This window comes from Nyctibius grandis, chromosome 5, assembly GCF_013368605.1.
Source record: "Nyctibius grandis isolate bNycGra1 chromosome 5, bNycGra1.pri, whole genome shotgun sequence".
In the NCBI taxonomy this organism is placed as follows: Eukaryota; Metazoa; Chordata; class Aves; order Nyctibiiformes; family Nyctibiidae; genus Nyctibius; species Nyctibius grandis.
The window spans coordinates 58,029,388-58,054,260 of record NC_090662.1 but is presented as its reverse complement, the minus strand read 5'-3'; the positions used below and the strand labels follow the sequence as shown (position 1 = coordinate 58,054,260).

General features: G+C 43.7%; 1 protein-coding gene across 1 annotated transcript in view; it reads left to right on the top strand.

The window, feature by feature from the left end:
- Positions 1-24,873, top strand: part of GRIN2B (glutamate ionotropic receptor NMDA type subunit 2B) — a 183,926-nt gene that overhangs the window by 96,082 nt on the left and 62,971 nt on the right. The gene's annotated exons all lie outside the window — the stretch shown is intronic.

The following is a 24,873-nucleotide window of genomic DNA, read 5'->3' as shown; positions in this document are numbered from 1 at the left end:
TGAACTATGGTATTAGTGGTATGACAAGCCCATAGTGCTTTCTGAACACAAGTGTTTTACCTTGAAGTGGGTATCTTCTCAGTGGGAAGATCAGATTATTATAATCAAGCCCAGAGCTGTTTGAATTTTACACTGGCAGGTTCTTCCTGGAAAACGCAGAAGTCATCTCCAACATGCTCTGATCACAGACAAATACCTTTCATACCCAGAACCTCATACTCCTTTTCTTGATTTTCTCCATTCAGCGGAAATGCAAACATGAACATATAAGGGTGAAACAGAGCTCTTTGTGGCAAAGATCATAATTTTGTTCCATGTTTGCAGAGAGTCAGGCAAAGCAGAGTGCTGGCCCCTAACAGCAGTTCCCAGTCAATGATACAATACAAGCTATAAATTATTCATACATTATTAGCACACAACCCCAATACCTTCGTAAGTGTATTGCTTTGCCGTGTAAAATCATCCAAACACTGACTAATTTTTGCTAAATTAGCAAGGTGCTTTGTCCTGACAACTTCAAGGCAATATTATAAAGAAGGAACTGCACAAAGCGCAGGAGATTTTCCAAGTCAAACACTCAGGTGGTGGGAGACGACAGATGAAAGGCTGCATGGGAAACACTGATTCAGTCCACTTGTGTGTGTTCACTGTAGCTCAGTCTTTAATTACATTGCTGCACACTTTTATCCATAATCAGACGCTGTGCCTGGAAGGAACATCAAGAGGTCATTTAGTCCCTCTCTGTGCCCAAGGGAGGGATCAACTAGACCAAAATTATTCCTGACAGATGTTTGTCTCACCTGTTCTGAGAGTCCTTTGATGCTAGAAACTCCATGAAATCCTGAGGCAATCTCTTCCATGCCTTCTTTCTCCTTACCCTGGAAAGTTTTTCTAATGTGTAACCTAGATTTCCCTGACTGCAGTTTAAGCCCATTACTACTTGGCATCTCCCTAGTGGACATAGAGAATTGTTTATTCTCTTCCTCTTTTTATCTTCGCTATGTATGTTTGAAGGCTTCTGTCATGTTGTCTCCCAGTTGTCTCTGCTGTAGATTAAACAAGAATTTGTTCAGTCTCTCCTGGTAGGTCTTGTTTTCTAGTCTTCTGGTAATTTTTATTGGTCTCCTCTGGATTTAGTGACACAGTTTGCTGCTCTGTACAGCTTGGTGCGGTTGGTTCTTGAAAGATGGCAAATAGATTGTGAGGAGTACGTCTCATGGGGTATATATATATAAAGGAATGTTTTAAAACAGGTGTGAAGCCTTCCATTTTCTGAGCACCAAAAATGCAGACAGTGACTGAACTGTTTCAGGATTTCAGGTCTGTGAAATTTTTTGAGATTTTGATTTTTCATCCCAATTTGGGAAGAAAAATCTTCAAAACCTCACCAGTTATTTCAGAACAGGAATTAATTTTCCAGAAGAGCTACAGCTGTCCCCAGGGTCTGATGATGATAAATCTCCTGCATCCTTGAGACAGACTGAAGCCTTGTAGGGCTGACAATCATGAAAGAACACATAGAGCAACCACTTTCTGGAAAGGTGCAGTAAACTGAGCTCTTCTGCTCTTGTAGCCATCAGTAATGATTCCTCTTGTGATAAGCAAATGTGCTGCATTTCATTCACTTCTCTGTTCTTTGCTCCTTAGAGGCAGAAGGCTGCATGCCTTCCCTCACCACCTTTTGATTAGCTAGTTAGTAGAGCTCTTTGCTTCACTGGCCAGACAGCTTAGGTGTGTTTTGGGTGCCTAGATGCCCCTGTTGTATTTATAAGAGGGGCAGGTATGCAGATGGAAGTGGTGAAGGAGGTCCACCCTTATGCCCCATGAAGGGTACTGCCTCAAGGCAGCGATGTGCTGGGGCCAGAGGTCTCGCAAGGTGAGCCAGAGGCTCAGTGCTACACTAGGTTTTGTGTCTGTGGGTTGTGATGTTTTGTGTGGGAAGAGTTTTCACCCAGGCTTTTTCTTTACTTTACTGGTTGCCTTTCTCCTCTGCTCTCCTATAATCCCACATATGATGAAGACTTAGTTCTGAGTTCATGATCCCTTTGTGAGAGTTGGCAAGTGCTGCTGTCTAGCTCTTGCACACATCCACCTTCTCTGCTGAGGCAGGGCACAGCAGTCCTGCCCCATTACGTCCCAGCTCCTCCTGTCTGCTGCCTCACTTTCTCCTAGCAAAGCTGGGGATGACACAAATGTTACTATTTCTGAGGCCCTCTTTGAGATTTTTTCTCTACTTTAATTTCTAGTGACTTTTTGCGTCACTCCTATCACTAGGTTATTCCCAGCCTTTTCCTTTTGCTGATGCTTCTCTGCCTCTTCCCCTAGATGCATCACTGGGGATTCAGAGCACCTTTCCATGTGGCTCATGACAGCAACCTCTTGCGCCACCCCACAAAGCCCTTTGATTTGCAGGCTCCCTGGGGCATCTCTTACCACGCACGCTCCAGTAACTCCTGCTCCTGGCTGGACGAGCAAAGCCCCAGTTGACGGGTTTCGTCAGGGTGCCCCACTACAAGCCATGTTAGAGGAGGACACACGAAAAACTTATGCTGAGAGATTACTTCTCCCAACTGCAAGTGCTAATCCTCTGCCCCTATCAACCCTCATCCCCTCAGCAGATAGAATGTTTGCCTGCTGCTGCTCCTATAATTACCAGTGTTTGACTTTTGAACTCCTGAAAATCAATTAGCAGCATCTGTTCTGCTTCCTCTAGCCATGAGCGTGGCCATGATTACAAATTCACGGACAGGCTGCTCTTAGCCTGTTCACCTACACCATTGCACACAGTAGTGCTCCCTGGGAATGGGGCAGTTTGCTGTGACATGCTATCAGCTGCCTCAGTGGCTGTAGGCTTCCAGTACTTCTTAATGATGCAATAGGGTGAAAAACAGTCCCACTACTCTCTGCCACATGGGCTTTCCAGAGGTGTGCTCAGCCTGGATCGTAGTCCACATAAGGTGAGTTTGTGAACTTGTGTGACCCTGCGCTCTGCTTGGGACAGAGCAGTGTTTGCCCATCTGTGCCTGGGAAGGGTTCCCTTGAGATGTGGGAAGGAGCTACAGAAAGGAAAGAAGGATTTAGAAAAGAAAAATGGAAAAATAAGGTTTGTTTTATCTAAAAAAAAGAGGAAGGGGAACAAGATAAGTCTTTGGACATCTAAATCATTGTTGAAAAAAGAACATTATGGTCAGTTGCTTTTCATGTCCACAGTAAGCAGAAAGAAGAAGTCATCTTGCAAAATTTTCAAGCAGAAAGATTTCAGCTAGATATGTAGGGAGCTGTCTAATTGTTAGCGTGGTGAGACATGGTGAGGCTCATTTGCTGGTGAGGCTCATTTGCTGGAGGACGCATAGAAAAATATCCAACATTGCGGGGTCTAAATCTATCTTGTCCTGCCTCAGAGCTGGTGGATGCAGTAGGTGGTCAGTGGTGCTCTGCTAGCTTATGTTTCTGTGGTTAGATGAACAAGAGGAACCTGAAGAGTGTCTCACAAAAGACCACTTATTTGATAAGAAAGAAAAAGTGCATTATGGACAAGCTATTCAGCAAAAATGTCAAGCTGGTCCAGTGAGGACATGATTTCTGCAAGCTTTTACCATGTACCTTTTGTATGAGCAGGCAGTTGGTGAATGAAGGCTATTATGGATGGCTGCAAACCACAGCCGTTATGGAGGCACTTGTCACCTTCTGCAGTCTGCAGCTTTGGAGGGCTGAAGAATACCACAGAGATGCTGAAGAAGCTGTAGCTTTTGATGATGATGCAGCCTTCAGGCCTGGTCTCAAGTCTTTCTGTGCATTAAAATATTCACTGTCATTTCTTTGTGTGCTTCAGTGTCACAGTGGCAGAAATAACAGTGAAGTTAGAAAGAGGACTGAAAATCTGATCAGTATTCTTGGCTTTTAGTAAGGGTCTGTGTGGTACTGACCACTCCATGAAGAACCAATATGAATCATGTACCTGTTATGTTGCCTAGCAGAAGTAAGGATTTAGATTTTTAAATTTCATTTTCTGAAGAAGGCTCTTTAAAAACAAGAGAGGAACAAGAATGTAGGTTTTGAGATGAAAACAGCAGCTATACAAATCCAAACATCTTCTCTGAAGACTCTCCCCTACTTTTGGAAAGATGACTAGATCATTTGAGACATTTTCCTCCTTGTGTTGTCTGGTGCCCACCTGAGCAAGCCTTTCTGATCACCTACAGATGCATGCACAGATATACTTGCCTTCCTGGGGTAGAAGTTCTTGCCTTTGGCCAGGTTCTGCACTGTGTGTAGAGTTTTGGCATCTTGACAGCATGTCCAGGTTCTTCAGAGAGGAAATGGTTTTTATCCCACCAACTCCTTTTATGGTGAGACAAGATTGGATTGTTTTTGCCAATCAGTCTTGTTTTGCTAATTTCCCAGTGTACATGGGGATTTATGACTCATTGTCCCTGAGGAGAAATGACATAGGAGTTTGTTTAAACCTACTCAGAGTTAGTGACTGATTCTGTTCCCATAGAACCAGTTTTTAGAAGGATATAGCTTCACTTAGGGCAGATGGACCATTCTGGATTTAAGCACATGTGGCTGGAATTTAGAATGGGAGTCTGTATGTGCATTCCCCCCCTTATTTGTAAAGTGTTCTTTCTGGACATTTCTCTAAGAGACCGTAATTTGCTGAATCCCTTGCTTCTCATTAGACAACAGGCTTACATCAAAGAATACATATTTTATGGATACCGCACTCCCAAGTGAACATCCCTTAGATACCTGATCTAGGTCACATCTGATGGGTCCATTGATGACCCTGATTCAATCAGACAACCAGATGGCTTTATTTGTGCACCTATGCTGCACCCACTGACAGGATTTGGCCTGGCTTCTCACAGTTGTCCAGGATGTAACTGTATGTATTTGTGGCTAATTATGGCCATGTTAATCTTACACTGACTCCTAAGGAGAAGGGCAGATGCAAGTGCCACACAAAGCTTTCCTTATCCGACGATAAATGGAACAATCTTTCTGAAAAAAGCCTCCTACGTAAATCTTGTGGACATGCTGATCAAATGGTATCTTTGCTGACTGATTGTATCAGACCATTAGATTAGATTACTGCATCCTGCAATAATGAGCTAGTCCATCTCTTTGACCAACGAGGACACTAGTTGGGTGTCTCCTCCTAACCACTGTTTATTATGTCTGTATAAACTGTTTGCTCTCTTTGCCTCTTACTGAAGCAGTTCCTGACTTTGCTTGAATTTTGGAGTGTATTTGTATGATTCATGAGCCTGCAGAAAAATATTCTGGCTCTTCTCCACCAGGCCCTACTCTTTGGCTACTGGAGGGAATTCTTACATTGAAACAATGACAGCTTCTTGGAGAGACCTTGTCCTCTAATGCAAATCAGATATTGGAAAATCTGGAGATCTTTATTAAGCCCAGGCTGTAGTTAGAATGCCTCCTACCATTTCCATGCTGGTGTGGCTGATGAGGGTGACTGCAGCCATCTGACCTTTACTGGAGTTGCCAAACTGACTCCTTGGACAGGGCAACCCTGAGGACTGTGCCCTGTGTATTCATGTGGTAACACCATCCAGCCACAGGAGAAGACTGCTCTTGCCCCGGTGGTGTTCTGGATGAGAGCTCTATTTTGGGGCTTTCTTCCAGCTGACTTGTCCATGCCAAGTGTCCAAGAGGGTCACTGTTCCCTCTTGCTGTGTGTACATGCAGCCACCTCTTGCACATCATCATTGCCGTCCCCAGCACCCTGTTATGGACTTGAGACTCTGCTCTGCAGGGAGCTGTGTGAACATTAACCAGAAAGGTGGCTCCTACCCCAAAGTGTAACCACACTTTAATTAGAAGACAAAAGGCAGCAGATGGATACAGATGGACCAACGGGGGAGTACAAGGGAACAATCAGACAACATTAGTCAGCATGGTAGGCAGCAGGCTTTACACACCGACTGCCTCACTCTTGTGAAGTCTTTGATAGGCAGCAGAGAATTATAACTGGCTTTGTGCAGACTTATGGGGGCCTCATTGAGAGTGTGAAGGGCAGATGGGAAAAAGCAGTAAAGGTGCTTTTGCATGCTTGGAGAGCTGTGGCTGAGAGGGTGCAACACTCAAAAATACCCAGTGCTGCTGGAAAATTTCCAGTCTTCGAAGGGATAATCCTAACTTTACAGAGAACAAAAAAAACCTGTGGTAAGGCTGCGTCTTGCGATGCAGTACCATCTCATAGTGCAGGGCTGGTGTGCTAGCGCCAAAGCCACATTGCTTCTGGTCGAAAACCCTCCTGCTTGCTACCGGCTTGAAGGTTTCCGTGGCATGTCAGATGCTGCTGTGTATCTGTGTCCGTTTCATTGTGAGCATTTCATTGATTGTGGGAATGTGTTATCCCAGCATGTTGACAATAAACATATCTTAATTCAGGTGATAGCTGAGCTGCTGCGGGAAGATGAGCTTTCAAGCATGGGTACAGTAATTAAATCCTGTCACAAGTCAGTATCAAGGATGCATCCTGTCATCCCTGATCACAACATCCTCAAAAAACTAGGAAGGGAAGTTTGATTTGGTTAGAAGTGAAAGAAAGAAACATAGCTGTTGTTTTGTATTTTTTGGTGAATGAAAACAAATTCACATTTCTTTTTGAGTCCACACAAAATGTATCTATGACCTGAAAAAAAAATAAATTCAGGTCATTTAAATGTAGTAAAAACATTTTGTAACACAGAGCAGTTTTGGTTGATAGATAAATGTTATGTGAAAATGACATTTTCTAAAGCCTTCATTTTGTGCATTGCCATTTTTAAGCAAAGCATGTCATTGTGAAAAGTCTAAGTGATATACGCCATCATTCTAAGAGTCCCCTCCCTTCCACTCTCCTTAGGCCAAAACTCTTTCCTAATTTCAACCTGAACACAAGTGCGACTTTTTCCCCAAACTCCATTTGTAAGTGAAATGACTATTTATCAGCCCAACATGGAGTTCGTAGCAGCCAGAAACCATGCAGGTTGTCCCAGTGCCGTTGGAAGAGGTAGTTTATTTCCTGTTGCTTTTGGTGGCCAGAATATGCAACGAAAAGACAGCTGAGGAAAGCATGGGAATTTTGGTGGCTTTAAGATTTGAAATTCGCGAAGAGATGAGGGCAGAGAGGAAGCAGCTAACCCAACTGAGTCTGGAGAGAGTGCTAGCATCCTTGTTCTGATGAAGAAGGCTCACAGTGAGTGAACATGGCCCTAGTGCCTGAGGGTGTGTTTTCATCTGTTAGGTTGCATTTGCTTGAGACTCTGTCTCACATTGACAATGTCTTTGCTTGGCCTGTGAATTCTTTGCTTTTTTTATTTTTACATTTCCTGAATGTTATTAACTGGAGGCTCTCTTTTCCTTCCATGGGGCTTGAGAGAAGGGAGGTGCTGCTGTGCCCTTATCTACCTATTCATAGGGCCCTACATTTTTCTTTCTTTTGTCTTTTTATTTTGGTTTTGTTTTTCTATTTCTTTCTCGTTCTCTCCCACAGTTTTTTTTTTTTTTTGATAGGGTTTTGGCAGTTCGCTTTTCCTGGAGGAGAATTCTGGCCACATTTGCTTCTGAATGCATTTGAAATAAATTTTTCTTGATATGAAATTGCTCAGACTTTTATTCAGTGAGGAATAGCTTGTTTGTTTTGTCTTTGGCTTGGTTTCTCTCCTCTAGTGTTGATTCTGGCCAGCATTTCTGTGCTCTGTTATCACACGTTCCTTGCTTTGGGTTTGAATCCTGATTGTGCATGGTTGGCTTGGCTTGATGCTGGCCTGCATCTTGGTGGTACTTTTTACTAGTCCAGGACAGTCTTCTCCCCTGTGGTTTTCTCCGCACTGTTATGCGTTAACTCCTCTGCTGCTTTTCAAAGGTATCTCAGTGTTGAAACTGTGATTATCACTGGAGCTACTGTGTGCTTGAGTTACTCTCGCTGCTCATGAACTCTGGCATGCGTTTAGTGTCATCGATTTGAGTGTACAATATGTTCAGCGTCATTTGTTTTCCCTCTGCCTGAACTATGTTTTCCCCGAGTCTGTAATGTTTTCAGGCTGCCTTTGATAATGTTAGATCCCAGCACTCACTCTTTCGTTGCCTTGTAGTAGTGTCTGAGTTTCTGTCACTATCTTTTGGCCTTTCTTTCTCATGAAAGGCTCTGGCATTTACTGACCTGGGTTTATTTCTAAAATGTGCTGGGGGTTGTTCTGTCTTCTGCTGAATCAGCAGTTTACCAGGCTTATTTAATTTCCTTCTGCCAGGCTAGCTGCATTGTACAAAGTCTCCCACCATGCCAAGTCTGGAAGATTGTTTGACATCCTTTTTCTTGTTCCTGTTTAAGCTTTCGACTTGGTCTGCATTTTGTGTGACAGTTTCTGGTGCTTGTTTCCCTTAGGTTTATTTCCTCCATTCCTGTATACGATAATGACTTACATTTCTATTGTTCCTTCCTTCGAGAATGATCCTAAGCACTTTGCAAAATTAACATACAGGCAACATTTCACTATGAGTAACGTTCAAGCTGCTCGTGTGGTGGAATGGGGTTAGGCTGTTTAATGATGCAAAACAGTGCTGCACAGCTGTGTAGGGTAAGAAAGAGGAGTCTCAAATGGAAGGAGGTGAGGAATTTTTAATTGGACTCTGGCCAGTTTTCTCCCCAAAGTCGGTTTTGGGGGAAATTTGCATGGATTATTAAAGACCAGCAGTGATAAGGCCTTTGTCCTTCTCTTTCCAGATGATAGTGACCGAGCCTCAGAAACATGGTGGGCAGAAGAAACAAGTCTGTGAAAAAACATACTTCAGGATCAACGAAAATATTCATTAATTTTGGTCAGATATAGAGGATTTATTTTGGAAGTTTTATTGCTGTAAAAGAAAACCGACATTTGGTTGTTTTCATACAGTCTCACGAAAACCTTTAGATACCATTCACAGAGGTGATGTGGAGGAGGAAATGGCAGCATCTTCCCCCAGATCCCAGAGCCTCGTTAGCCAGACGGTGAGGACAGACTCCTAGGCAATGGGAAAACTACAATCGAATCCCTTCTGCCTGACTCAGAATGGAGGTTTAAACTGCTGTCTCCATCACTTGTCAGGAGAGTGGTCTAGCCCTTGGGACTGGGATTTTTTTTGTTTATTTTTTATTTTTAAATGATACTCCTTTGCCAGTGAGTACTCAAAGTATCTTTGCAGATTGTTTGTTTGGATCCAAATTTCCATCACTTTTATTGATCATGTCTGATAAACATGATTTTTTTGTGTGTGTTGAATGGACAAGTTTGATTAGTGGAAAATTCAAGAAAGCAAATGATCCTGGGTTTAGATTGAAGCAATACCTTTAATTTTTTTTTTCTGTGTTGTTCAGATCTTGCTTTGAAAAATAATTTTTTGTGCAGCTTAATCAGAACACCATCTTGGTCAGTGTTCAAGCGTGGAGGGCCAGCCCTTATGAGACTGGGGAAACTGTGCAGCAGGGCTGCTTGCCACCCACCACATAACATGGGGTGCACACTGCAGCAGGTAATGCTAATAGGTGCTGCAGATCCTTTTCTTCTCCCAGTAAATCCACCCTGGTATTATGTAATCCTGTGGTTTTTGAGAAGAAATAGTGTTTTCTGGTAAACCAACTTATATCCAGTGCAGCACTGGACAGCAGAAGTATGCTGCAATTTTTTCAGTCTAAGCAGTATCATACGACAGTCCCACCATCCAAGCTGGGAGATCTGGAAATAATAGAAAGAGCCTCTTCTTCTGCAGTCTGCTGCCAGAGATCACCTCCTGTATGCTGAATTTAACTGTTTGCTCTGAGCATCATCTGGGTGATTTAAGAATTCAGGATTGTTCAGGTCACTTCTTTCAGGCCAGTGCTTTACTTCTGTTCTTTTTAGAAGTGGGAGCTATTTGCTTTCCTTCTTAGATGTGTGTTCATTTTCACCAAGGCCAGAGTTCTTTGTATCGCTGCATTTAATTATATTTGCTTTGTAAAGACTGGTGGGATTATGGCAGCATCTCATTTCTGTAGCATTTCTGCCTCTGGTAGGGGCTATCTGTGGACAGCTGCTTTCTTTGAGCTTCCCTGGTGTATAGATCAGCCTGCATTTGTACTTCCTTCAGCTCCATGCCTTGTCCCTTTTCTTACAGATGGCTGGTATTTGAGGTCTCAACTTTTGGAATGGCTGAGGAACAGACCCATAGAGAGCTGTGTGTATCTGAATTTGAACAGTTGTTCTCATCCATGCTTTCTCTCCTGTGTTTGGTCCCAGAATAGATCCTGTGTGCATGTATTTTTTCCTGCTCATTGCCCAGACACCTTGCTTCAGATACCGTCTGACAAATAAAGATTAAGAGAGTACAGTCTAGTGAAATCTGCACTAAGGACTTTCTCCATTAAGAAGTCCCCTGTCTCAAATAAATACTCTGAAGTATTCACAGGGTTTACTGTGCAATGTTACTTGAACTTTAGTTAAAACTGGACCCTTGCCTGGTTGCTGAGGATAGATTTTTTTTTTCCCAAGTATATATTTTTGCCAGATAGGGAGTATGATAATTTTCTGCAAGTGTTTGAACGGAATGAACTATAAGGAAAGGAAGGACTTCTTTAGGATGATCCAAGTGAGTCTAAGTAACAGGGAGGCAAGAGGTAGAGCAAAAGTTCATTTAGATTTAATATGAGGGATTGGTGGTTTCTTTTCTTTTTTTGCGAAACAGTTGTCTGATGAACATGCTGGAAGCCTGATTGCTGCAGATGTTGACTATGGGACGGGACAGATCAAATGTGAGGGAGGTGGAGAGGAACTGACTGGAGAGACATCCACCAAATTTTTTATTTTTGTTGTTTCATGTCTATTTGTGTGTTGCTCTGGAAGATGAGCAGCACAGCACCCCCGGGGGAAATCCTCCCTCTCCCAGATATGCTCTTCCCCCAGCCACCCTGTCTGCCCTCCTACGAGTGGGAGCATGGAAAAAATTTCCCTTGCCTTCTGCTTGAGGGGAGGGGTCCCAGTTTGTGCTGTGACAGAGGGAGAGTGCTGAGAAGCCCCCTGTGTCCTGAGGAGCCTGGCAGGGCTCTGCACTGCCTGCCCTGCGCCTGCGCGAGTGGAATTTTCCAGGATTGTCCCCCTCCGCCACCACCATCACTTTGCAAACTCCAAGAAACGCAACTCATGAAAATGCATTCTTAGCACACAGCTGACATGGTCAACATCTGGTTTCCAAAGAGAGTGCTGTGAGAGATTTGAAATTGCTGCACTGTGGAAAAAATTACTTGGGGTAATTATAGATACCTAACAATACTATTTAATTTCTTCTGCCATGTCTTTCCTACATAGTGTATCTGGTAATGCTTCAGAGAGATGAATAATTCTGACAGAGGGTAGTGAGAAGGGTAGGTAAGGGAGAAAAAAAGTCCCCTGTGATTTCAGTTAGGATCTGAAATGAGGGAAATGTGAGTGGAGGATTAGATGTTTTCAAGCCCTGCTCTAGAAAGGGAGACCTTTGCCTTTTTTGTGCATTGGCTGTGGGAGGAGGATGTGGAGGATGAAGAAGGAAGCTGAGGAAGACAGGACTTCCAAGCACAGACTTACAGGACAGAGGGAGCTTAGCACAAAGCCTCACTAGCAGCTGGGGTGCTGCTTGGCCCCACTTCTGCTGAGCAGGCTCAGAGCTTGGGAGCACAGGGGAAAAGGAGGTGAAATGTATAAGGTTGGACCTGTGACCAGTGGTGGGACTAGCTGCTCCAGGGGGCAATTCAGAGAGGCTGAAAGTCAGACCCCTGCTCAAAAGCACCTTTGCTTCCTCTGATACAGGGGGAGCCTGCAAAGACCAACCTCAGGAGGCTCAAGTGAGGACAAGTCTGGATCCCAGCAAGGTCTCCTCTCTGCTTCAGAAGTGCAGTCCAGTGCTCTGGACTGCAGTGAACTTGGCGCTTCAGTCCAGAGGTCCTGTGTAGACTGTGTGGGTCCACAGCCAAGACTCCTTCTGGCAGCACAGAGCCAGCTGCAGTGATGACCTGTCCCCCAAGAAGTGAGGACATTCCCTGGGGGCTGCTGCAGTGAAGAGGGCACCACAGGGGGGCCATAAGAAAAGGCTCAAGGGCCAAGTAGGAGGACCCATGTGGAGGTCAGAACATGGTTTAGGAGAAGTCCTCAGAGACTAAGTGGCACATGTGAAGGGGCACAGTGAGAACTATGGAGGGCAGAACTGGGGAGCAGAGGGCAAAGGTAGAATTTGAGAACATTAGATGTTGATTCTGGCATCAGGGTGGAGGCACCCAGGAGAGGCAGCCTTGGGTACTATTGAACCTTTCTGTAGAGCCCAACAGCAGAAGGCTGTTATGGGGGCTTGCTGTTTGATTTGGCCTGCAATGCAGCCAGGGTTGCAGCAGATAAACAAGGATGAAAGATGAAGATGAAGCCCATGTCTCAAGCCCCTGAGATGTTGTGTACTGCTTTTCTGCCCTTGTGCTGGGTGCTGTGTCACATCTCAGTTACTGTCTCTGAGACAATTCCACCTGTGCAGAGGTGAAGTCAAAGGCAGTGGAGGTTTCCTAAAGAAATGATGGAAGGTCAGCAAGAGGCTTCAAGCTGAGGACTTGTCAATTGGTATAGCTTCTACTGGTAAACTGTGCCCTGAAGGCAAGAGCTTAATATCATTTCGTTTAGAGGAATGCACCAAAAGGTATATAATGAAGATACTCATATTATGAAAGTGTGACTGTTATCCTGTAAGAAGCAGTGGTTAAGACTCATTTCTCTATTGTGCTCATATGTAATCTGAGGAGCTGTTGAGGCTGATGTGTTACAATACTTTACTTAAGTGTAGGCCTTGGGAAAGAGGCCTACATATACAAACATATTTATTTGAGTGACTCTGCCCAAAAGCAACTCGTATTGAGTTAACTGGCAGAAAATCCTCTGAAAGGTTTTTTGGTGGAGAATTAGTATTTCAGTTAAAATACATTTTTCATTTGAGGTGCTTGTTTTCCTTGAGACACTCCAACTTTTTGTGAGAAGGCTGAGAAGTTTGAAAAGAGACACGCCAGAGTCTTTTATTGCTATGAACGGGTACAAACTCATTTTGGTTTTTTGGTCTCAGATTTTTGAATACTATTTTGAAATTTTCAGCAAAAGAAGCAACATCAGGGGTCTCCTCTCATTTATGTTCAAATGGATATTTCTATGTGTTTCAGGAAGCCAGAAACATGAACCAGATGATTCTGATATTAAAAAAAGAACATACTGTTAGCCAGTGTACCTCCTTCAGAGGAAATTACCATCTCTCTGCTCCAGAAGGTTCTGCAATCATAAATGCAAAGCTGTGCAGATGCTGAGGGAATAACAGCTAGGGATGGATACCAGTTCAAGGTCGAGGTCCTGGACAAATCTGAACCTGTGATCTCTTTCCCTGTTGAGGGCTTATGAAGGGAATGGTGAGCATGGGTACAGCTGTGTCGCAGGAAAAACATAGAAATTATTGGAGTGGGGTATAAGAATTAATGATAAATATTTAGACGGCATCACAACTCTGCAAGATGGTTTCTAAAAATCAAAGTGAAAAAGAGGTGTTCTGTTCTTGAAAGGCCTCTCTCAAAGGCCATCTAGACACCATCCTCTGTAGTGTCATGTAAAGCTTGTGTCTTTTCTTTGCTACCTTGCACCCTCTCCCACTTCCTTACTCCAGAAGCTGCTCTGTTGCTGCAAACTGGACTATTCTGAGTTATACTCATGCTGTAAAATTGGTTCTGCAGTTCCTGACCCAGTCCCTCTTTCTGGGGCCTGAGCACCATCTTTGTCCTCTGGTGGATTGGGACAGCAGTCCTTGCCTGGTTCTTCATGTGAAATGTCCATGCCCAGGAAGTCTTTTCATACTCTCCCAACATTGTCCCTCTAGACAGTGCTGGACAGGACAATGGTGCAAAGCTCAGGAAAGCTAGAACATGAAGATAGACAAGAAAAAGGAGAAGAGACTGGAAGGTGAAGGGTTAAAGTAAATAGCTCTCATGAGATCTGTGCTGAAAGAAGATTGACTGCATCCTTGATTACAAACTTGTATTTTGGGGAAGAGACTAAACCAAGGTTATTTCTGCTTAGAATTTTGCTCTTACTAGTCATCCATTTCTGCAGCACTTTGCAGAGCAGTGAACTGAATACTGCCACGTGGCCAGTCAACTATCTACCTGCAGCATAATACCAACAGTGCTGGAAACTGGAACCATCTTCAAGGATTTTCTGACACCACCCTGACCTCTGTAGAAAGAGGAGAAGACAGGCTACCAGCCTTCTGTGAGCAACTCTAAGAGATACTGCAAACAGCTATCTTTCAAAGTAGATGAGCTCAGAAAAGCACTACACAATGTTCCAGTTTGCCTATGAAAGGAGCCTGGATGGCTGACCTCCAGGTACCAGGGTGTCCCATCTATTTTGTGTTGGACATGTGGACAAGAAATAGCATCCTACTGTTTAAAAACATCTTTGTTTTGATTTTAGTTGTTGTGTTTTGTGCCGTCATGATCTCTTTTGCTACCAAGTGCCACAGAGCATGTGCTAAAGTCATAGTGAGTTTAAGACGTTTCATTGAATAATGCTCGTGCACTGACCCTAAGATACATATCTTTTGTGTTTCTGGTGCAGCTGAATGTACTGAATTTGTTCTCCAGAGCCCTCTGTGGCTTTGCATCCTGAGTATTTTGTAGCTTTGTGCTTCAGCCTGGATTGAAATTAGCTAGGTTAATTGAGCTAAAAATCTGTAGATTTCTACACATATCTTACCAGTGGTGTGATCTTAGCACAGGGTGCTAGATACTGATACTTTCTTCCATGATCTTGGTAAAACGCAGACAAAGGTTACTGACCTTCAAGACAAGTTGCACTGCCTCCTGTTTGCTGAGGCTGTTTCTGAGGGGAATGGTAGTATAGGGAGGTGTTGCGTGTATTTCTTCTTTATAGGCTTTGGAGGTTTCTAATGTCATTTTTTGACCTTGTGTTAATTGGAAGTGTTTCCACGGATGTTTTTCAATATTATTGCTATTGCACTTGGAGAGATTGAAATAATACACAACATGGAATGGGAAATAAATAAAACCAATGATCTTATGAGGTTTGGCAAATCTTACGTCTGTGGTGCCTGGAGCCTCCTTGTTGGCTAATAAACTCTTTGTCCTTCCTTCTCTGGCTTCTCTTCTGGAGAAAGCGTTCTTACAGGATCTCTCTCTTTCTTACACACAGCGAGCACCAGAAATGCTAAGGAATGGCAGACAGGGCAGTAAACAGGGGAGACACACTTAGACTAAAGGGGATGCAGAGAGGTAAGGAACAGTGAAATGTGGATGTATGAAGTGAAAGATCAAAGCTGAGGGATTTGTTGACTCCTTTGTTAATCAAAAAGTCAAAGAAGGCGGTTCAGTTAGAAAAAGGGGCCTTCATCTGGGTTAGGGCAATGTCTCTAATTTCCTTAGAAAGATGACTGATGGGCTGTGGACAGCTTGTTCCAGGAGAAGACCTGGGAATTGGGACTTGATCGAAAAGGGAGGAGCAGCACAGCAGCCTGGGGAGCTCCTCAAGACCTTGCGCTGCAGCAGTACATGAGGTCAAGTTTCCTCTTTCTGCAGGCGCAGCTGTAGCAAGAGAAACGTTCTGGCTCGTGGATGAACTGATCTACACAGATTGCTTTTATCAGCATTTGTTGTTGAAAGGGGTGCTTCATGTTGTGGAGACAATACTTTCCTTCCCATTTGTATCACGGTCATCTGGAGATACTTGCAGTTATGTAGCCATGGCTATGTAAAGAAGAGTTCGGACCAAAGCTCACAACAATGTCCCTTACGTCTTGCAGTTTGCCACATCCGGAGGAAATCCCTAAACTGTTTTAATGCAGTTCACTAAAACTTTATTTGATGATCCCTTTTCTAAATCCACCTGAAGGAGACAAAATTTCATTTACTTTGATTTCCATCCTCAGTCTTTTGACAGTATAGTTTACAAAGGGGCATATTTCTGGGATAAATCAGTTCAACATTTATTGTTCAAGAATAAAAATTTCTTCCGTACCCCCATTCCCAGCAAATATATTTACTTGAGAAAAATAAAGTATTGACATTTTGTAATTCTCTGTCCTGAAGCCATGCTGAAGTATCAATGGTCTTCTGACCTGTGGCCTTGGGCAAGTGCCCTTGGCTTATTATGCGTTTTGCAGCAGTGGTTTTTAATGCAACATTGTAAGGTGCAGCTGCCTCTGCAAAGGCGGTGCTCAATTGCTCTAGGTCCTTCTGGTAGTACCCCTGCAGTCTGCAATGGGTGGCATGTGGTATAGATCAATTCACTCATGTTTCATCTCTAATCTGTGCACAAACTCCCGATGAGAAGCTGAGGGAGGAGATGTGGAGCTGTCCTTGTGACAATTTCTCTTCTCTTCCCTTCACATGGAGCCCGGAAGCCAGCTTTCCTGCCTGCTGAGAAAGAGGCAGTTGGAGAAAAGGCAGCTGAAATTAAACTGTGTCAAGAGAAAAGGGTGATAGAGAAGTACTTTTTGAAAGAACGTGTTAAATCCTGAAGATCTCCTTCAGTCCAACGCCTCTGCCACTTGACTTCATGGTGAACACAGATCAGGGGGCTTTCACTGGTGATCAGAAGTAGTGTTTTTTTTCTGCAGCTGCTAAGAAACCTCAGCTCTATGCTACAGCCTTTTCTGTCCATGGCTAGGAGTGCAGCATCTCCACAGCAGGTTATGAGATCATTGTGTTTTAATATTGCCAGTAAATGATGTGGGAGACTTCAGAGTGGTTCAAGACACGATGTCCCATTTCTCAGTAGCAAGGTAGGACTGCTTTTGCTAATGCTCTCTGGAGAGCAAAGTGAATTTGATCTCCAGGCTGTCATTCCAGGCTCCTCCGCAGATGCTAAGAACAGTTAAAAATGCTGTTGGAGTTATTTAAGTGTCCAGTGATTTGAACTCAGAGGACAAGACCTCTTCCCTTGAGTATTTTAGGTGTGTGGTCCCCTGGGGCCCAGGAAAAGAAAGAAAACTTTGTGCTAGAGACAAGCACTTTTCTGGCAGAATTTTGTGTTGAAAGCTCTGTTCTTTCAGAGTTTCCCTTATGCCAGGACAGTCAGCAGAGGCAGATTTACTCATGGAATGGCTTAAATATAACTATATGGGCTAGCCTCCCCATAAGTATTATGTCTTTAGGGAAAATAGACCAAGTTTTTAGTTTCGGGGTGATGTTTTTTTCCATCCTCTTTACCATCTTGTTTTGGCTGCTGTCTGGGACTTCCGTTCAATGGCCAAAGATCTCAGGCAGCCAAAATGCCTGGTGTGAAAGTCTGATGCAGCAATCTTGTGTTCTACTTGACTCTTCTCACCATCCAGGCTAGCTTCTGTCTTTTGCCTGCTGCTGCACCCAAAACAACAAATGTAAGCCCAGAAATAAACCTCAACATGGCTGTGAACAGGCAGTGGTTGGTACTGGGTTGGGATCTAGACCAGTTTCCCAGTGTTTCCAGGAGATGCACACTTCAGTGAGGTGCCTTCAGGGCAGACAAAACTTTGCATGTGTTATTCTGTGAGGGGGACAAGTGAGTAGTGTTTGGTGTCTGCAGAAAGCTGTAGATGTGCATATGCGTACTTGTTCTTAACAGGGTACATATGGAAGTGTACTGGTCCTGCACATATTTCTGTGTGTGAATTAGAGACACCGGTCCTTGCAGTGTGTGTGGAACAATGCCTCTTTCTCTATGCATATGTGTGCACTGCCTAATGCCGCCTTCACTTCTTTCAGTCTTGATTTATAACCCATATCACGAGTGGTTTTACCACTCCCACAACTCCAAGTTTCTTTTTGCTTCTTTCTAATCATTGGCATTGCAACTTTGGGAATGGTTCCTGATCCTGGGAATGCTCAGTCCTTTCCTCATTGGCATCAAGCCATGTCCCCCACTGTTGTGCTATGACAGCAAGTTCCATAACCTGATGCTTCAGTGTGTGGAAAAGTATTTCCTGGGTCCCAAAAGCATGTATGTATGATCCTAAATGAAAGACACTAATGAAAAATAGAAACTTACAGCTACTTTTTAAAGGCTCCAGATTCAAAATATAAGACTTTCTTTCCTTTCTGGATTGTAAGCAATTTGACCCTCCAGACATCTTGTATTGTGTACTGTAATTGTATCTAGTCCTCCACAAGCTCACAGCTTAGAAAAATCTGCCTTTTGGGGATCATGATGATCCAAAGTACTCTTATTTTGGTATGTGCTTCACCCAAAGTTTCTTCAAAAGCTCAAAATCATAACAAAAATCTCAAACAAAAAAGCACTTAGAATTTGACCTTACTAAGTATTTTTCAAGTTATATTATTATTAAGAAAAAACCTATCTCTTTTTGATAGAAAGACCCACTTTTTAGTGCTAGGATAATTCTATGGTTGGTCAAATTTTAGCTTCATGCTTGTTCAATGGCATAAGTGACTTTTTACATCTGAGGAAATCTAGTTCACAAATACAAAAGTTCTGAATGATTGTGAGTTAATGTTCCTTGAGACTGCAGCTGTTCCTTGAGATTTCTTCTCATTTTCTCATTTTGAATGCACATCAGCTGTGGATCTCCTGAGAGAGCTGTACCTAGACATGTGATTTTCTGGAGAGTTGTGGTTCATCTCCAAAGCAATAATGAAGATTAAATGCTGGCTATGGACAACATGCATGGCGAATTGCAGCGAATGCATGGGCTTGTTCTGTTCAGGAGACAGTCTTCTGTTGCAGATCCATGTGAAAATGTGTGTTGATAGGTGGGAGTTTGAATGTTGGCAGATGATTTGGGGTAAGAGCTGTCTTTTTGCTTAAATGGGAGTTGACACAGAAGAGCCTAGGATGTTTCATAGTCCATTGAACTGGGTAAACATGGCAGCTCTCAATAAAGCTGTAAAGTCCATTGAGGTCTGGGGCAATAAAGTGGTTAGGATGTGGTAACAGTGTTGCTGGGTCAACAGTGTGTTCTTGCCTTGACCTGACTCCAATCCAAAGTCTTCTCTGCGGTCTAGGAGCTGGCCTCAGAGGGTGTGTGCTGCACCCTGAAGAAAAAAGGAGATGCTGTTTTCATCCCAGATAGTGGGAAGGAAGAGGGTGATGCTACAGGAATGATACTGTAAAGCAGCAAGGAGGCCTTTCTTGTACCATGCATGATTTCCTTTGGCAAGGGAAAGGCTCTACTAGATTCTTCCCTTTTCTCTCTCTATTTCTACTTACATCCTTCTCTTTTTTCTCCTTCTTTCTCTTCCCTTCTCACTGGCTGGGTTTCTAAGAGCAGCCCAGCTGGGATTGAGGTAGAGCTGCAGACTGGCCTCTTGTGCACTCCCCTAAATGCCTTTTCAAGAAAGCTCAATAATTGATGAACACCTGGGTCCTTGTCTGCACTGAAGAGTGCACATGGTATTTAGTACACGAAAAAGCTATTTTGTCCATCAGAGCTCATCCCTGGAACAGCATCGTTTCCCCAGGATAGCAGTTAATTGTTCTCTCAGTAGTTATAAAGGAATTTACTTCCTCCGATGGTCTCAGCTGCTTGACTTCTTCCAGCCTAGAGCTTGTGCTTTCTCCCAGGACATGGCTGTTGACTTCCACTTGGCACACTATAGCACAGTTCAGACTCCTTCTTCCTCCAGTGGGTTGCTTCCTGACCACTACTGTCCAGCCTGTCCTCTGCTACAAGTGAAACAAGTGCAGCAGGCCTCAGGTCATCTACTGGGTTTCCATGACCTGGATTATCATCCTGAAACATTGCACAACTTGTTGCCTGCCTGGGATTAACTGCTCTTTATTGAGGTGGAAGGTACACTGACACAGCTGCAGGTGCAGGAGGGAGTGGGAAGTCAGGGCTGAAATGAATCAGAGGAGCTGAAGAAGGAGGAGGAGGAAGAGTGGGTGAGAACTGTCATGTCAGGGAAGGTGCAGGCCATCAGCTTAACATCAGTCCCTGCTGAGCACATAGTTGGAATAGGGGAAGCAGGACTGAGTAGCAGGGGATGCTGCTGAGCAGGACAGAGGCATATTGACAAAACTGAGTGTGGAGTGGGAGGAAGGATTGAAATAGTTGAGATGCTATGGATGAGGTCAAATGTGCACTGGCTGAACTGCTTATTGCTGTCAAGGGCTGAAATGGCAGGATGTGCTGCAGACCAGGGCTGTAGGACAGGAGGTCTGGTGCATGTTAATACCAGTCTCTATTCTGCTGTCAGTGTGTCAAGGGAGACTTGCACAAGGGCAAGGGTGCATGTTGCCCAAGACAAGGTAACAACATCGTTTCTTCTGTTGCAGCAACACATTACACACCCAACCTGCCTCCTTTTCCAAAGAAAATTTACAGAAAGGGTGTTCTGTGAATGCACTGCATTGAATCTATACCTTTAAAGCTGACCCAGGTAGTATCTGCCAGATACTGAAGAAACATGAATGCTTGTCTTTAAAAAAGAGCAGAGTGGGGGCAAGAGGGGAAAGGAGCTTGGGAACTGCAGATTTATAGAATCCGTGCTGCTTAACCCTGATCCTCAGAAAAAGTATGAAATGAATTATCAACCAAACTCCTTGTCAGCACCTGAACAATAACAAAGAGATGTGTAAAAGTCCACCAGGATTTGTTGAGAACAAGTCACATCAGACCAATCTAGTATCTTTCTGTGACAGGGTATCAGGCATTGTGGACAGAGGTGAAACTGAAGGTGTCATCTGCTTTGACTCCAGTAAGGTTTTTACTATCTCTCATCACACTTTGTTAGCAATCTAGAGAAGCAAGGTCTTGAAGAAAGCTAATAACAAACGTATGCAAAATGAATAAGAATGTCAAAATGGAAGGGAGCACGGACTGGGGTTCTGTGAGGGTCTGTCCTGTGCTCAGTTCAGTTCAATGTTTTCTTTAACAGCCTTGGTGATGGATGGAGAATTTGCATATCAAATTTGAAGGTGACAGAGAGCTGGGGGGACTGTAAACTTGTTGGACAACAGGGTTAGAATTCATAATGATCTTGGCAAATTGGAGATACACTCTGAAAAAGTGGGATGTAATTCAATAGAGACAAGTGCAAACTATTGCACCTTGGCAGGAATAACGGACTACATAAATACAGTGCAGAGAAAGATCAACTAGATCACAGTTCTGCAGAAAAGGACTAGGGGGAGAATTAAAAGAGGCTCACAAGCTGAACGTGATTTTCTGTTGTTGAGAAAGAGGCAAATGCTGTACTTGGATGTATAAATAGGAGTTTAGCCTGCAAGGCGCATGACGTAATCTCTGTGCTCTGCTGGGTGATGGTAAGGCTGAAAAACTCTGTGCAGTTCTGTGGATAGCACTTCAAGAAAGATCTGGACAAACTGGAACGAGTCTGGGGAAAGCAGTGAGAATAATCAGGGATGTAGAAAATAAGACATACAAGCAGTGATTTAATGAATTTGGATTGTTTAGTTGTAAATTGAGAGGACTGGGGAGAATGGGGGAGAGACTGGACAACAGGCAATGAATTCTGAATCTCACAGCTTCCCCATTTGCAGCAATCCCTTTGACAACACTTAGTGACAGCATCAGTGACTGTGTCAGTGCTCTTACCTGGTCCCTGATGGAGGAAGCATTTCTATGACTGGGTTTGTGTGGTTAGAAGTTCAGGTGGTTCCTGTCTGTTTGGACAGTTCCTTTGGACCATTGTCAACACAATGGTACTGGAGGCTGTCATGGGAAAGCAGGGGGAAAGAGGCGAGTGAGTAGGGCTCATGAGGAGTCTCTCCCACTTGAAACAAGTGGGTGCACCTAGGCCAAGGGGCTGCTTGGGCCCAGGAGTTGTTAGAACCACTCACCATGTGTGCTGCATGCCAGTTGTGGTCTTCAAGGTGAGGTTGAAAGGTTGGCAGGCCATCTTATGCCCAGTATCTGTAACCCTGGAAGAAGAATAAAGGCTTCATGTTATCTCTTCAGTTTCTTTCTTCAAGCCAGGCTTTGCTCTTTTTTGCCTTACTTGACCTTATCATTGACCTTGCCTTTTTCTTTCATTTACATCTTCTGTATGTATGTATCAGTCTGTCTATCTATCTACCTATCTATCACCAGTGTACATCCACAGTAATTTAGCTTGTCTGTCTGTGATACTGCCCCAGCTTCCACTCTCCTGGACTTCGCGTACATGTCTTCTATCCTCTTCCATCTGAGATTCTGTAATTCCCTTGGACTTCTGGATCTCAACTGTCTCGTCTTTCATGTTAGTATTATGGTGTCTTGTATTAGGCATCGCAAAAACACCTTCCAGAGGTCAGTCTCTCAAAGTATTTAAAGAAGATGTTGCACACTATGAGTAGATAAACTAAACACACATATGGAGAGAGTGGGAGATCTTGGGGCAATGAGGAAGTTAAATACCTGTATTATAGCACAATGAATGGTGCTTGTAACTTGCTTTCTGACTAGCTGTTGTAAGCTGGGCTGGCAATTCTTGCAGACATGATGACTGAAGAGAGTTTGAAGGCTGAATCTCATGGTGTTTAAAATGGTGTCTAGATTTCACTGGATGCCAGAGTGCCAGATTCTGCATTCTCAAAGGAACTGGGAAACAAATTTATCCTTCCATACCTGAAACCATATCCCATTCATTCCAAATTTTCAAATTCCAGATGTATTCACCACATAATGCCTTGATATCCACTTTTTTTTTTTTTTGTTGGGTATGTTCATAGCCCATTGTCATGTGCAGTACTTTTTAAAAATATATGAGTCTGAGGTCCTGTGAACTATTTGACTAGCCCTGTCTGATAATACTTAGGAGCTATATAAAACAGCCTTGAAATGTGGAGGCAGTATTTGGGCATGGAAGGACATGTGTTTGTTCTTACTCTTTTGAGAAGATCTGAAGTCTGTAGTTGGCGATAAAGGGGGCAGGCAAGAAAGCTCTTAGGAAGGCAGAAAACAGAAACACGGCATTTTTATGGATGACTGAGCTTTTATGCAGTTGCTTTTAAAAGGCAAAATTATATGGCCATTTGCACTGCCTCTTGATTGCTCAGCGCACCAGCTATTCTTTATGCCATGTGCCATTTGCTGTCTTGTATTTAACTTTGCAAAATATTCTGGGATGCAGTTTGCATGAAGGCGCCTGTATTAGCACATTTGTACTGTTTTGTACTGTTAGATGGGGGTAAGATTTCCTCCAGGGGTGCTCATTAGCTTCAATTATTTCTTGCCCTTATTTTATTCCATCCTGGGTTAGCTGAGCTCTAGACTTGAATATGACAGGTGGCTATTCTGTTGCAGCCTTTTTTGGCCCTATTTCTCCCCCTCTCTTGCTATGGCCACAACATAAGCTTTGAAGGGTCATTATCTAAATCGTTGCAAAGAAAAGTCCTTTGGGAGCCAAATTCACCTCTGGCATAAGTGGCTGCAATTCCATTGACTTCAGAGTAGGTTCACTGCTTGATGTCAGGGGTAAATTTTTGCAATGTAGATATCAAAATGAACAGTATTGAGGCATAATGGAGTGGTTTCTGCCACAAAAATGACCCATTCTTGGGCTTGGTTTGGCTTGTTGACATTGATGTTCTCCATCCTTGTATAGTAAGAGCCCCCTTTTCTGTTTGCTTCTGACCTGGGACCTTCTTTTCTCCTCCCTGTTGTCTTCCTTCCAAATCCCTTTAGATCTGCTTATGTGCAATCACATGCTCCCTTAAGCTGCATGTTCCCCACTCTCTGCTCCTTCTTTGCAACCAGTTGTGCTGCATCCTTGCAGCAGATGTTGTTGAGACAAAGCTAAAATAGCTATCCCAGGATGATCACTGCCACTAGGTCTTAGGAGGTGTGGAAGATGTAGACCAAGGTCCACAAATACTGTCTCACAACTATTGCAATCCAGGACTCCCATATCTCCCTTATATCAGGGAGCGGAGACAGGAAGGACCTGGAAGCCTGGTTTACATTAATATTAAAACCCTGAGGTATTTTCGGCAACCAATACACAACTCTTGGCTGTATTTAGAGCCTCACAACCCTTCTGGAGGGGACAAGTTGTCTCAGCAGCCCCTGGGATGGGGGGACGACAGTAGAACTGCAGGTTGTCAAAGCCCGAACCGATTGACTCTTATTGGCAAGGAACTATTTTTGGGAGCCAATGATGAGAACACCCTGTACTGCTGCAAGTTTGGCTCTGCCTTGCAGGGTTATTATCTGGGAGTTTAATCAGAGTCTGTCAAATGCATGGAGTGAGCAGCTAGTGTCTTAAAGGGTGTGTTTTGTGCTGGGGGACAGGGGGAAGGAGGGATGGGGAGAGAGGCTTTTGAGGTATGAACGGAAGAAAATAGAAATCCATTTCTTGAGTTTCTGCCATTTTTTCATTTGTGATTAACTATACATAAATCATTTATGTAAATGCAAGACAGACTTTCCACAACTCTATGATCTTGTGGTGGTGAGGCAGAGGCACATCTGTGCCACTACAGGCCTCCTATTTTCCCTTAGCCTAGGGGGTCCCTGAGCTCTCTGTGAATGAGCTCTATTCCCAGAGATCACTTTGCCCTCTGTAGAGATGCAGCCGTACCTCTCTGGGATGAGATGAGGCAGCTATTCGTCAGTGCAAAGCCATTCTAAATGGCAGTTTAGGAAACAGGTGAAAATTGAGTACTAATTAGAGAGACAAAGACTGTAATGAATAGCACTCGGGTTGCATTATGGCTATTTTTCTCTGTCTTGCAAAAAAGCAGCCCTGGTTAGTTTGATTCGTGAACTGTGCAGAACAAGCTTATGGTTATTTTGATTATTTGTATTACTATAGTCTCTGAAAAGGCCTGCCATTAACCCGTGCCCCATTGTGCTGAGAGCTGCACAGAGAGACCAAGATGATGGTCGTGTAGACAGATGAGAGGG